This window comes from Triticum aestivum, chromosome 3D, assembly GCF_018294505.1.
Source record: "Triticum aestivum cultivar Chinese Spring chromosome 3D, IWGSC CS RefSeq v2.1, whole genome shotgun sequence".
In the NCBI taxonomy this organism is placed as follows: domain Eukaryota; kingdom Viridiplantae; phylum Streptophyta; class Magnoliopsida; order Poales; family Poaceae; genus Triticum; species Triticum aestivum.
Genome location: NC_057802.1, coordinates 291,413,551 through 291,421,810, shown reverse-complemented (window position 1 = coordinate 291,421,810; position 8,260 = coordinate 291,413,551).

Below are 8,260 nucleotides of genomic sequence, written 5' to 3'. Positions count from 1 at the left end.
TTTACGCCTCCGGTCATATCTTCGTAGTGCTTAGGTGAAGCCCTGCGCAGATCACTTCACCATCACTGTTACCACGCCGTCGTGCTGACGGAACTCATGTACTTCCTCGACACTTTGCTAGATCAAGAGTTCGAGGGACGTCATCGAGCTAAACGTGTGCAGATCTCGGAGGTGTCGTACGTTCGGTGCTTGATCGGTCGGAATGAGAAGAAGGTCTACTACATCAACCGTGTTGTCAAACGCTTCCGCTTTCGGTCTACGAGGGTACATGGATACACTTTCCCCCTCTCGTTGCTATGCATCTCCTAGATAGATCTTGCGTGAGCGTAAGATTTTTTTAAATTGCATGCTACGTTTCCTAACAGATGGGGCATCTATATAAATTTGGCAACATACCTGGTCACAAAGGGAAGAACTTATGAAGCATATCGTTCCCATGCTGGCTAATGTGCTAGATATGGTCAAAGAATATTTTTTATGAAAATTTTGCAAGTTTGAAGGGGCCTGTTCAAGCAAGAATTTTCCAACGGAGGGGTCTGATGTACTAAGTATTCCCCTCTGCACTAGATGAATCCCTGACTTTTGGGTATGGAGCTTAGAGCAACTCTAGCAGACCCCGCACCCCGCCGGCCCGCAAAATGCGTTTGCAGTTCGCGCAAAACCGCTTTTGCGGGCTGGCTCGGGCTGGCACAGATGCAGACCCCCCAAACGGATCCGTAAAAAAGTATATTCACGTAATATACCTTTTTACGGGTCGGCTTTGCGGGGTCTACTCTTTGCGCCGCTACATCCCGCATATCATTAGCCGCAAATATCAAATCCAACATAATTCAACAATCGAAAACAAACTGAATTATTCAAATCAAATATAATACAATAATCATCCGCATTACAAATAATTATTCAAATCACCGTAGCAAACTTAAATAATGCAATACAAAACTTGTCATGAATACAAAATACAAATGAATACAAAAATTAGTCACTGTCCAGCCCTTTGCCAATGGTGCTCAATGAGATCCTCCTGAAGTTGAAAGTGCGTGTCTGCATTTTCAATCTCCTTGTATGTCTGAAGAAAAGCTCTAATGCGGTTTGGGTCTCTGGCTGGTTTGACACGGCTACCCACATTATCGTAAAAGAATTCTAAGTTCATTCCTCTCTCATCTTCAAGAATCATATTGTGCAGGATAACACAACATGTCATGATGTTCTTCAAGATTTTCTTATCCCAAAAACGAGCAGGACCACGGACAATGGCAAACCTTGATTGCAAAACACTGAATGCTCTTTCAATGTCTTTTTGGTCTGCCTCTTGCACCCTTGCAAATTCATATTGTTTTTTTGTTTTGGGTTCTTTGATGCTCTTGACAAATGTGCACCAAGGAGGGTATATACCATCTGCAAGATAGTACCCCTTTGTGTATTCATGCCCATTGACAGTGTAGTTGCAAGCAGGAGCATCACCACTAGCAAGCCTAGCAAACAAATGAGACCATTGCAACACATTGTGATGTGGAGTGGAACTCTGTACGGCCGATCTTTCACGTTTGGAGAGGATCCCTACGAGGAACACGAAGAACACGCGGAAGAACACGAGGGAAATCACGAGGGAAAACAAGAGAAACACTCAACCAACAAGAATAGATCGCACATGTGCTAGATTGATGAACACAAAGGTGAGATACAAGATCCAAAGTTAACAAAGGACGATACAAGAGGTAATCGGGTTCTTCTCCTAGAAGGAGGTCTTGATGATGGTCTTCTTCATAAAGGAGGTCTTGAATCCAAGGGGATCTTCTCCGTAGAGGGGCCGCGGTCTCTCTCGTGGAGTAGATCCATAATGGATGAGCAATGCTCTATCTCAAGTATGAGCTAAACCAATGCTAACTCTAACTAGGAGGAGGGGGTGGTCTATTTATAGTCTAAGCCACGAAGGGGTAAGTGGGAAAGAGGTTACATGGGCTTCGGCCCGAGTCTTTGCACGCAGGCAGGCCGGAAGTTCCAGGCAGGTTCCGGCCGGGTTTCAGGCTATCCAGAGAGTTGGCGCGCTCGGGTCTGGCCTGGACTCCGGGGGCCGGAGGTTCCGGGTAGGCCGGAAGGTCCAGGGGTCGGAAGTTCCGGGCTTTCCAGAAGCTTGTTCCTACTTCTTCTTCCTTCTCCTCTTCCATGCTTGGCCTTGGTCCTTGGATCCTCCATGGTCGTCTCGGTTGTACCTGAGTATATGCAAGGTCCATGCATGAGGTAGTAGCCATGTCTCATATGAGGAAAGTGACAGTTCGAAGAGGAGTGAGTTCACCTTGTGTCCAAAGGCGTATGGTCGAGGTCTCATCGTATGTCCTCTTGGGGCTTGGAGAGTAGTCGGAGTGTACATGGGGATGAACGTGGGATGCTCCGCATCATCTCCTCTCCCTTGGGAAAGATCCGACCTCGGATCGTGATCCTCATCACCATGGAAATGGTTGTCGTGGACGGACTTGTAGTTGGATGGAGTTGAAGGCATGACGCAATCCAAGTACTCCAAGGTGTCTCCGGTATGTGGTACATGCAAAATGAGCAAACACAAGCGACACTCGGAAATACAATGCTTAGCGCGCACAAAATGTCCATCATGTAAGAATGAGTCCGTGCAACAAGATTGTTTGTGACAAAGCACATGAAGCTTATCAAGATGATATAGAATGATATGCAAAGCATTCATGGGAGCAAAATCATTCATTGTGCACGCAAATGTGTTGTGAATATGGTCAATGCAACCACGGTGCAAAATGATGTCATAGTGAGACGGTTTGTCGATAGCATGAATATGACAATGGATGCTCAATATGATTATGTTGTCATGCAATTGATGGTAGGCAATATGTTCATGATGTATGAATATGCCATCAAGAAATATCACAACAAATTTGCTAAGGAAATGCACAAGCTCATATTTCATGGATGACATGGAAATAGGTGTAACAAGACAAGCATAATCGGTGTCAATCCATGCATAGGGTGAAAACTTGTGGTGAGTATGATATGTCCATCGAGCATGACATGAGGAAGCACAATCAATAAATATGTATGTGTTGGTGCAATGTGTCAAAGGAGTGTTGATGTACCAATGCTCGATGTCGTGGCATGAGTGGAGGTTCGAAGGTGCATCCAAGAAGTCCGAGCACTCCTCAACTTGAAGGTCCAAAGGGTCCATCTTCAATGTCGCTCCTCCGTTCGCGAGATGTATCATGTACACAACAAGAAGGAAACAACGATGAAATAATGACCCATCCAATATGCATATGTGAGGATGGCTCAAAGGGAAGGAGTTCACCTTTATGAGAATGTCGAAAATGTTGATGTCGCACATCGTGTACGCCTTCACATGACCAAGTTGTCTCATCATGTTACCGCCTTGTGTATCCTTCAAAACAAAAGAACATGACAAACACTCGGAAAAACAAATGAGGTTAGCGGAAATGCAAAACCTATCATTCGTGTGGTAAGATACCCAACAAGTGTATGCATCATGCTCATCATAAGAAAGGACAAGGGAGCATTTCATAGTATGGAGGCATATGATGCGAGAACAACCAAATACAATATGCTCAATCAAATAAGCATGCTTCACAAGTAATATGTTCAAGTCTCCACGATCAATAAGCATAACAAGTTGGCATTCAATACAAGGTGATATGAGAGATGCAACTAATGGAGACAAGAGACAATGATCAACAAAAATCTAGTGAGAGGCATGAACATATATGTCATCAACCCAAGAAAGCGAGTAAGAATGGAACATGGGTGATGCGACAAAGCAAGCAATCATATTGATCAAATCAAGCAAGCTAGTAGTGCGAAGATGCAACATACTAGAGGTAATCATGGCAATCATGTCATGTGTGCAAATAGTGGGCATATATAATGCACATGACATACCACAATCATGAAAGCAAGATATGAGGAAAGTATCATCAATGTATTGGCGAGAGGCCATATGTAAATAGCAATGGGTCATCATGACTCTCCCAACACAACAAGCATCAATAGCATGGGGCACAAAGAAATCATGGCAATAGCTATAAGGATCTCCACCAAGCATGCAAATACACATAGGAGTAGTAGAATGATGAATCATGGGTAAGTGCAAACAAGGGTCACAATTGCATGGCAAAGGCATAGAAGCAAGCATAATATGCAAAGTGAACACGGGAAAATGAGCATAAGGTGACAAGTGGTAAATAGCCCATAGCCGTGTGAGAGACAAGTAAAAGAGATGCGCGTAGTCCTTGCACAAAAGGAATGGTGGGAATGATAGTCCACGGGATCCCAAGTCATCGTTGCTCTCAAGAGCGCATTTCGTCAACTCTTGGGATTGAGAGGTTGACGAGTATACGTGAGTACCCACACAAAACAAAGGCAAAGGGAAAATTGTGTGTGCGTGGTAGATGTACGCATCGTCCATCATGATGCATACGTGCTTGTGTTGGTTAGCACTAAATAGCCAATGCTCAAATAAATGAGATGCGTGATATAGAAATATGTCATCCATCATGAGAGGTTTGTTGTTATGTATAGCATAATGGAGACTCAAAGGATGTAATGCATCATGAGAAATATGTAGAACATTGTTATTCATGGAATGCATATGGTGCAAGCAATCATGGGAATCATGTAAAGTATGGAATGCATCAAAATATCCTAATATATATGAGGAAACTATGGGGGTCTCCTCATGAGAATTAATGGAAACATCACATGGAGAATATTGACAACATCCAAAACAATGCATATTTGGAACAATGTGATCATTGCATGGCATAGTAGATGAATTGCACAAATCATGTAAAGGAAGCATAGCAATATCATCACAAGAGAAGCAAAAGCCAATGACCATCATCTCGTCATCTATGCCATAAGTGCAAATGGGATTTATTTTAATGGGGCATGCATAGTTACTATGTTGAGATTGAAATGATGCAATATGGGAGATCTCACTCATAGCATATGACAAGTTTAATGGGTTGTCAAACATGATGTGACCAATAGAATTTTCACATGATATCCTATGGAGCATAGCATCACAACTAGGCAACTCAGCATGCTCATCATCATAGTCATCATAAATTGGTAAGTCATGACATGAAGAAGTCGCACTAGCATGAAGCATGGGAATAGGTGGATCAACATCATGCAAGCAATCGATGTCAAGATAGTCCACTAGTGGGACAAGAGAAGTACCATCACCTATGTTACCTTTGGAAGCTCGCCCGTGTGTTGTAGGTGAGGTGTTGAAGACCAAGTCGTGGTCAACTTCATCTTGATGGAACCATGTGGGGGTGCATCATCGTCCACCATGGCCATCGGTGTCTCCATTGGAGGTATGGACTCATCGAGGGTAGGCATGTCGTCATGTAGGAGACCTAGCACCAAAGAAAACACACTCGGAGTAGTGGGTAAGTCATTAGAAATCATAGTGGCCTCACATGCCGTGTCAACTACCTCACTCACTAAGTGTTGTGGCTCACTCACTCCCGGTAAGATGCTCTCACTCGTATGGTTGGTGGAGTCACTCAAATGGCTCTCAACCTCACATAGGATGTGTGGAATGCTCTCATGTGTGGGGCTAGTGGTGGTCACACTCATCCTCTCATACAAAATGCCCTCAATGTCATATATGGTGGAGTCACTCATGTCACTCATGTCGTGGTGGCTGTCCTCACATGGCAATTGGGGCATCTCTTCATATGTGGGTGTCAGAGAGATGTTGGTGCAAATGTCTCCATGGTCAACTCCTATCGCCGCCTTGGTTGAAGGGACAGTCCCATGCTCAACCTTCTTGTCACCGTCTTGTTGTTGGAGGCCCATATGATGTGGCACCTCGTAGCTTGTCTCCATGACCGAAGGGAATTTCCCATGCTCGGTCATCTTCCTTGAGGGGCTTCCGAAGATGGAAGTGTCGCCCTCGCTTGTAGGTGGTCGCCGCGTTGTTGGAGATGTCGATTTAGGCGAACTCGTGGGAAGTAGGCGAAGATGCCGTACGTCCAAAGGCGAAGATGCCTTGATAACACTTGGCGAAGGTGCCGAAGTGGTTGGTGTAGCCGTAGCTCCGTCTTGGTGGTGCTCGTCTCGCGGTCTTCTCTTATGCTCATGAAGCTTGGACTTGGCGTGAAGTAGGGCTTGTTCGGACTTGTGCATTTGTGCTTGGCGAGCATCTTCATGTTGATGATGTCGTTGTCGTGCTTGAGCTCGTAGTAGACGTCGTTCGTCGTCGTGCACATGATGCTTGGAGGTGACTTGCCCTTCATGACGATGTGGATCACGAACGTGATGGTGATCGCCATGGAGATGTGGACGTGGACGACTCGCGCTTGCATCGTTTTGGCGCTCCAAAGATGATCGACTTGCTCGCCGCCGCCTTGAGGATGATGAAGGGGAAGAAGACTTGTAGTCGGCCACCATGTCTCGTAGTTGATCCTTTAGCTCGCCCAACTTGGTGTCGATGTAGTCCCTTTTCCTTGCTTCGGAGTGGTGTATGTCGATGGCGAGGTTGTCGAGGCGCTCTCGCAAGGTAGATTGTGTGCCTTGCATTTGTCGTTGTAGATCGAAGATGGACGCTTTGGTGATGTAGTTGTTCACGCCGTCGTTGTTGTCGAAGACCAGAGATGAAATTCCTTGCCTATCCATCACAAAACTCGAGCAAATATGAGTGGGAGAAAGAGAAGAACTTATACCAAATGTACCTTGACCGATGTTGAAAATGGATCAATGATCACTCAATGTGTAACAAGGAAATAGCACAATTGGTACCAATTCTTGTCGGTTTCTCACACCTACACAAGTAAGGCTTATGGTGGAGCTCGGTGAGGATAGTGGCACAAAAATTTGATGCAAAAATGTTAGCAAGAGTCAATAATGTTGAAAGAGATTCACAAATTCGCAAGCGAAACAAGTAGACCAATAGCAATATGTGGCATACGGAAACACACACACGGATAGATAGATGGGGTCGTGCAACCAAGGAATGAGCACAAAATGTGGAATCCACGGAAAACGCTCGTGTTGCACAACTCAAGAGAGACGCTAGCACGATTGCTCAATAGGCGGATACGACACTTGTGCACAACCTATAAGATGCAAAATGGATAAACTCTCTATCCCAAGTATGCTATGTATGTATGGTTCCCGGTGTTTCTCTCAAGATGATCCAAGATGATCGGATATGAAAATCTTATGTGCAATGTGGTATGATGCTATGGCACTTGCTTACAAGCTTCTTTGCTCTTTCTCTTTTTTTTTGATATGACCACAATGCGAAATGCACAAACCAAGATAGCAATTGTGTATATGCGGGAACAATCTTGTGACACAAGGGATGATATGATGATACCAATATGATATGATATGTATGCAATGGAAGGGTGGATCACTAATGTGCACAAGTAACGTTGCCGGCAATACTCAAATGGCTAGTCTCGATAGGCAAGTAATGCAAAATGGGCTAGGGGTTATCAATGCAATTGCAAGGGAATATACAATGGAGGGATACCACTATAACAAGAGGATATAGAGGTTACTGTCAATGGCGATGATGAGTGGCGGTGTTCTTGATGTAGATACCAAGATGATGGAGACTCGTCCCTAAGTAGCCGAAACACCTTAGGAAACGGAAAAACCGCGAACTTAAAATCTCCAAAGGCAAATGTCAAATGGTGGTAGCGGAAAGCGGTGGTAGTGTGCACTTGGCAATGCGGAAGTGGAATGATGGGCTATACATGTGTCGGAGTTGGTAGCACGGTCCCTAAGTAGCCGAAACACCTTAGGAAACACAACTCACAACACAAACAAAATTGGGTTCAGTTGAGGTGGCGGAAGTGTATGGTGGGCAAGCCTATGCGGAAGTGGTGGTGGTGGTTGATGAAGAAGCAACCGTCCCTAAGTAGCCGAAACACCTTAGGAGACTCGAATCACTACTCAAGCAACCTCAAATGCTATGGGGATCAAAATGGGTTAGGTTGCGGAAGTCGGTGGTGGTTATGCGGATGATATGGTGGAAGGCCTAGGCAAACTTGCCAAATTTTCAAAAATTTGATGGAGTCAAAAGGTGGTAAAACCAATGTGAGGATCTCCGGCACGTCGATAGCTTCAAAACGAGCCAAAGAACACTCAAATCGGAGTTCGGAGCGAAAAGTTGTGATGAAAACGGTGAAGAAGGCTGATGCTGAAATTCTGTGCAATCTTTCGGGTTAGGCCGGAAGTTCCGGGCCTATGGCCGGAAGTTCCG